The 7269-nt window shown below is 35.3% G+C and overlaps 1 non-coding gene across 1 annotated transcript; it reads left to right on the forward strand.

The window, feature by feature from the left end:
• The first annotated feature begins 3947 nt into the window (after window positions 1-3947).
• TRNAS-AGA (transfer RNA serine (anticodon AGA)) lies at window positions 3948-4019 on the forward strand. The gene has a single exon. It is a non-coding gene; the product is annotated as a tRNA-Ser (tRNA).
• The last annotated feature ends 3250 nt before the right edge of the window (window positions 4020-7269 follow it).

The following is a 7269-nucleotide window of genomic DNA, read 5'->3' on the forward strand; positions in this document are numbered from 1 at the left end:
TCACCATTTGTAAACATTATTCTGGAATTTAGAGTCAGCTAATTTGTACCTGAAGTTTTTAGATTTTAAATGATTCCTGGGCACTTTGAGGAAGGTTAAAGACTGCAGGAAAATTCAAGCCTTTTTTCTAACCTTTGGCAACAAGTCTCTTTCCCTAAGTAGATTATCTAAAAGCTTTTGTGCCAGGGACCTCTTTGGCACTCTGGTGAAGCCTGTGAAATTTTTAACGGAATAATGCCTTAAAAATGCATAAAATAAAATAAACAAAATTATAAAGGTAACCAGTCATATTAGACGTTCAGTTAATTATTTTTATTTGTGATATAATTGTGATATTAGAATATGTGTCTTTTGTGTTGACCTATTGAATAACGAGGTCTAATAAATAATATAAATTTGGAGTTACAATGAGTATAAATAATACTTTATGTAACAACAGTCATGTGATATGGAAATATTTATGATTTCTATTGGTTATAAAATTATGGGGCTACTACTGCTGTGATCTATTGCTTACATCCATAAGTGAGGGCATTGCTAAAGTTCAGGTTAGTGGAAACACACAATTTTTTCTATTCAAGTTTACATATGTCTGAATTTCCTCAGATTAAGAAACCATCTTAAGGTGTGTACACAATTAGCTCCCAGAAAAGTGACTCAATCACATCCGTGCTGTGACAGCGCTACTCTCCCCAGGAGAAAGGAAAGAAATCAGCCTCAACGTATTGCTTTTAATTGCTTTCATAAAAGATAATCTATAGAGAAATGAAAAAGGACACTGTGACACAATAGTTGTGATACACTCTCTCTGATTTTCAATATAGTATCAATTTCATTTCCTTGAGGATATGAAAGATATACTAAGCAGGAAACCTTTGCATTAAAAATGAGAGGTAATCAAATTCTTAATCAGCCTAACTTCCTTCTTTCCCAGAAATACAAATTATACCCAAGGATACAAGCACCAGGGAGCTGTCATAAAATTCTATATTCAATTTTAAGAATAAATATGCTAATTTCTGGCAATCCATATATTAAGAAGATTCTTTGAAAACACAACAAAGAATTTTTCTATATAGTAGTTTGCAGTTCTGCCCATGGAAAATGCTAATGAAAATTGACAAACATTGTTTTTTAATATCCAGATTATGTTTCTAATTATCAGGTAGAAAATTCCACTCAGCTTCCAAATCTGCTATTCCTAATGCTAGAGCCAGAAAACCTAGTGCCTAGAAAAACCACCAAATGTTACAAAGGTTACTGTGGTGCCTTCATGACTTACATGTATATTTCTCTAAATTTATAAAAATTTTCTACAAGTTCTTGCCAGGGGAAACATATAGTAATTTTAACTGATTTATCCGACTTAATATTAAGTCCTGGTAGGATGCAGCAGATAGGTCTTTGGCCTCCACCATAAATTGAGCATCTATTATCTTCATGCAATTTTATTACTCACATTGATTCCATCATTCCAAGAAGGTACTCACTTAGGGAGGGGAAGGACGTAGGGAATAATTCTCAGGAAATAGTAAAAAGCTTTTTAAATATGCAGCAAACTTTTAAAAACAATTAAATTACTGATTGATTGGAGTAGCAGTAATAATCTTATCTTAATAATCTTGCACTGCATTTGCTGACCTCAGAACAAAGGCAAAGCAGCTTGAAAAAACCCAGAGTTCTTACATGTGTTCATTTTCACCCAATGTTTACAGATCAGCCTGATTTTCACTCACAAATGACCAATAAGTAAAACATATTTACTTGTTTCACACAGCTAATTTCTGTCTTGTTAGTCTTTTTCTCCTGTCCTCTTAGTCTTGATACAAGATATTAATTTGAAATTGATTAAGAATCCCTTTACTTTTTACAGATAAATATGACATCACTTCATTTTCTATTGACTTTCTTTTGTCAGTGGCTCCCAGAAAAATAAATCCTCTATCAGGTAGCATGGCGTAGCACAGTGTTTCTTAAAGTATATTCTCAGGATGCTAAAATAGATAACACAAACACACTTTCTATGATCATAGAAATTTAGACAAGTCTCTATAAAGTTCATTAGATATCCTTATTTAAAAACTTAGAAGATTTTTAATATGCTAAGACTAATTGATCTTCTTTCAAATGAAGGCATATGATATGCACCTCTTTTCCCATACTTACCAAAAATGAAAAATTGTCAGAGTGCCTCGTGGAATTTTTAATATAGTGCTTTAAGCAGGGTGTAGTAGTTAAACCACATAAACTGTGATTTGAATTCTTGCTCTGCCGTTACTAGCAATACTAGATTCACAAGCAATTTCATATTTTTGTGTATAAATTTTACCACCTGGAAACTGAAGATAATGGTAGCATATACCTAATTGGGTTGTTGTGAGAGTGACATGAATTCATATATGCAAAGTTCTTAATACATAATAAGTACATGGTAAAATTAATTATTATTATTTGTAGTATTATTACTACTATTGGGAACTCACTGTATACAATTTGCAAAGGACATTTTCTCCTAATATACAATATATAAGTTATAGTCAAAGCCCCGAAACTATCTATGTGATTTTAGACAGATAATTTCATTTATTTAATATATAATATACAATATTAATAGAATAAAGATTAAAAACCACATGATTACCTAAATAAATTCAGAAAAAGACATTTGATAAAAAATATAACACCCATCTGTGCTAAAAACACTCAACAAACTAGGAATAGAAGGAATTTCTCAAATTAATAAAGGGCACCTACAAAATCCTACAACTAACATCATACTTAATGGTGAAAAACTGAAAGTTTTAATCCCAAGATAAGAGGAAAAAACAAGATTGTCAACTCTTATCAATTCGGTTCAACATTGCACTGGAGATTCTATCCAGAGAGATTAGAAAAGAAAGTGAAATTAAAGTCACCTGTATTAGAAGTGAAAAGTAAAATTATCTTTATTCACAAACAATATGATTCGTGCATAGAAAATCCTAAGGGATCCACAGAGGGGTGGGAACTAACAGAACTAATAAATAGTTCAGCAAGTTTGTAAAATATATCATGAAAATACAAATAGCAGTTGTGTTTCTGTACACTAGCAATGAAGATTCTGGAAAAGAAATTATGGAAACAGTTCCATTAACAATAGCATCCAAAATATTAAATATTTAGGACTAAATTTAACAAAATAAATGTAAGTTTTACACCGAAAACTATGAAACATCATTTAATAAAATAAAATAAGGCATAAATAAATGGAAAATGCATTGTGTTTATGGTCTGGATGAGTTAAATATTTTTACTATGGTAATGATCTTCAAATTGATTTATAAGATTCAACACAATCCTTACCAAAATCTCAATTAGCTTTTCTTTTTTTGCAGAAATTGACAAGCTGATCCTAAAATTCATATGGCAAGGCACGAGACCAGTAGTGACCAAAAAAAATCTTGGAAAAGGAAAAGAAGAAAAATGTTGGAGAGCTCACTCTTCTTTGTTTCAATACCTAATATAAAGTGACAATAATCAAGACTGTGTAAAGCTTACATATGCATAACTGTGGAGATCGATGAAATGGAATTCAGGGTCCAGAAATAAATGCTGCCATTTATGGTCAATTGATTTTCAACATGGGTGCCAAGAAAATTCAGTGGAGAAGACTAGAATTTTTGACAAATTGTGGTGCAACAAATGGATATCCACTTGCAAAAGAAGGAAGGTGAGCCACTACCTTACAAAAATGAACTCAAAATGGATCACTGACATAAATGTGGAGGTTATAACAATAGAACTCTTAAAAACAAGCAGAGGCGTAAACCTTTGTGGTCTTGGGTTAAGTGATGATTTCTTAGATATGATATCAAAGCACAAGCAATAGAAGAAATATACATCAGACTTAAATTCAAAACCTGTTGCTCTTCAAATGACAATATCAAGAAAATAAAAAGACAGGGGAAGAGGGTATAACTCAGTGGTAGAGTGCGTGCTTAGAATGCACAAGGTCCTGGGTTCAATCTCCAGTACCTTCACAAGTAAATAAGTAAATAAATAAATCTAATTACCTCCCCCCAAAACAATAACAACAACAAACCAAAAAATAAATAAAATAAAAATATTCTTAAAAAAGAAATGAAAAAGGCAACACAAAGATTACCAGGAAATAATTCATACATTAAATAAGGGACTTGTATTTGGAATGTAAAAATAACTATTACAACTCAATATTAGGAAGACAAATAATCCAATAATAAGTAGAGTGATGCATATATATGTGTGTATATATCTATTTATATACATATATTATACTTTGAAAACACAGGAGAGGGAGTCAAGAGGTAGTCTGACTTACTGAGGGAGTCAAGAATATTTTAACAAATAAATTGATTATTTATCAGTCCCTTATTCTTCCTTCACCTGAAAGTAATGGGAGTAATGCTTGACCCATCTGACATTGTTGTTAATAATTTAATGAGTGTAAAAATTGATGGTGAGTGTGACATTCATAATATATTTGTAAAATTTAGGGAAAAGTTAAATACTTTGCTGATATTGCTCCAGTTTGTGGTACTTGATTAAAAAGTATGCATGGAGAGGGACTGAAACATGTAGACCAGTTACACTTATCATTGCTGGAACACCTCAAATTGCCAGCCAATAGAACCCTCTGAGTGATCCTTTACATAAAGATCATTAGGCCTGTATCGTGTGAATGATACGCTTCTATAGTTTATTTTACTAGGATGTCATGGGTTGGGTTGTCCAGAAGTAGAAGCCAAGACACAATTTGGTGTGTAGAGTTTTTTTATTACAACTTACCATCCATACAAGGAAAGGAGGATGAAGCAGAATTGGGAAAGATGAGAGTCACAACATACAATTCAGGCTCCCAAAAGCCTTGGGAAAATACATGAAGAGTTTTGAAGCACAAATGGCCCTTTAGAATAACCCACAATGGACGAGAATGGCTGAACCTTTGCAATCCCACTGTGACCAATCGTTAGAACAGGGGCCACCCTCTGAAGAGTACACCCTTGGATGATGTGTCGGTCCGCGGTTGAGGCAAACCTGGAAGGATCCGACAGAAGTTGTCCGCTGACATCATTCCTAGTAGCTGAGGCAACAAGTCCTTCCTTGAAGGAGAATCTGAATCATGCATCTCTGAGTCCACCATAGTTCAACCCTTGTGCCACTTAATCCATTTCTTCATATACTTTTTGAAAACAGTTCTTTCGGGATTCTGGTGGATCTGTCTTCCTCAGAAACACTTAAATGAGGAAAACTAGTAGGGCAAACTAATAGCCTTGGCTGTGGTAGCTGCTCTCAAGACCAGAACAGATACTTATCATCTTCCTCCTCTAATCACCATTCTAAATTTCATTTTTATTAACTACCTTTGTTGGTTTCAGTGGCTTAGTGGTATGACACAAATCCTCATCTCTAAGGGATCTAAGCCTCTGGTGTTCTTCTCAGGCCAGTATAACTGCACTTTTTCTCCTACTGTCACAATGGGCAAGGGAATACAAAGAGCCACTTTAGTGGGTCATGTGAATGCTATACATCCTCATGATAAGGATCAATTGACCCTGTCAAAATACTGATGCCTCTACTTGCCTTATGGCTTCCAAAGTGTCCAGGTGGCAGCCACTGCTCAAAAGACTTTTGCTGTGTTCTCCAGCAAAAGTGTTCCTCCTTTGTTTTGGTGACCAGTACTTTTAACACTGCAGAGACTAGAGTTGTGGTGATGAGAAGCACCAGTTCCCTCCATAGTTCATTGGGATTGATGGTATGTGGGGTAAATCCTGCTTCCATGCCTTGGTTCTCAGGCCCATGTACTTTACCTATTTTGGACATCAAAGTATCATATGATGTTCTTTAATTCAACGAGTATATTGTGGTGTTCCATCGTTGCAGTGTGTTACTCCAAGCTGTTATTTCATCTGTGCCTTTAGCACGCTGTTCCAAAACTCTTATGCTTTCAGCTCCTGGATAATATAGTACATCATATGATCAGTGGATCCCATGGTCATGGTCCCACTTCTGCACCTCCATTGTTATAAATGACATCCTCTGATCACACGTGATGGTATATGTAATCTTATGCCAATGGATCAAATAATGAGTAAGACTTTGGACAGTGGTACTAACTGAGACCCTGTAGGGAGTAAAGGCAAAAATACTACTGTAGTATAAGTCATTCTTTGTTAGAACTAATTTCTGGTCTTTCCATAATGGAAAAGGTGCAATTTTGTCCACCTGACATCAAAATGCCAATTTTTGTCATATTGGAGAATAATGACATATTAGTGACACATCTTTGATCTCTGTTGCTGGCTGGTTGAATATTTGGGAGCAACAGTAACTAAGCAATCCTTAATAAATAGAAGCCTATGCTGATGGGCTCATGTGTAGCCTCCACCCCTTCCACTGTGGACCCTCCAACCATGTGACCATCATGCCAGCACTAAAGTGGCTGATGACAAAGGTTGACCTGAATCAGTGGTCCAAGTCACTTTGTATACTTGGTTGTTTAGTGCCTCTTCTTTGGTAGATTCTCTCTGGTAGGTATTAACTTAAGTTATGAAAATATTCATAATTCATTCCATCCCATATCTGCAACGGTATGTATCCATCCTAGACCTCCTAGACCTCTATCTTATAATTTTTCTCCTTTCAAGCCCCTGACTAGTCAGCCAGGTTATGTGCCATGAATCTAAATATATTCTAACCTCAGGCCACTTTTCCTTCCACACAAGTGGATGATCATGTACACCTCCTGAGACTCTCTCCATTTGGGATGATTTTTTCTTGACATTGCCATTTAAAGCATTCATATGCCAAGCTGACCCATCTGTAAACCAAGCTCTGGTCATTTTCTCCTCTCTCAATATATTATAATTAATCCCCCATATGGTGATAGAGTGTGTGTTGATGAGGAGGGGCTCTGATGAAACAATGGTAAATGCCGTAGTGTGTGAATTACTTGCTAATGGAGCTTACTTGTGTCCCCTGATCCTGCTCATGCTCAATCCTGGATATGTGCCGCTTCCATTTTAGGATGGAATGCTTGTGGGTCCACCTGACTTTATGAGCTGGCCAGTGGGACAGAACTCAGCCCAGTATAGACAATTCTGGATGTGTGGTCATTTGATGTCCTGTAATCAGGGCTCTTGCCTCTACCAGGACCAAATTTCATGCCAGATGTTGTTTTTCAGAAGGTGAATAATTCTTTACTGCAGATTGAATAGCCTTGCTCTGGAACTCCAAGAGCCTCTTTTCTGA

Source organism: Camelus bactrianus, chromosome X (assembly GCF_048773025.1).
Source record: "Camelus bactrianus isolate YW-2024 breed Bactrian camel chromosome X, ASM4877302v1, whole genome shotgun sequence".
Lineage (NCBI taxonomy): Eukaryota > Metazoa > Chordata > Mammalia > Artiodactyla > Camelidae > Camelus > Camelus bactrianus.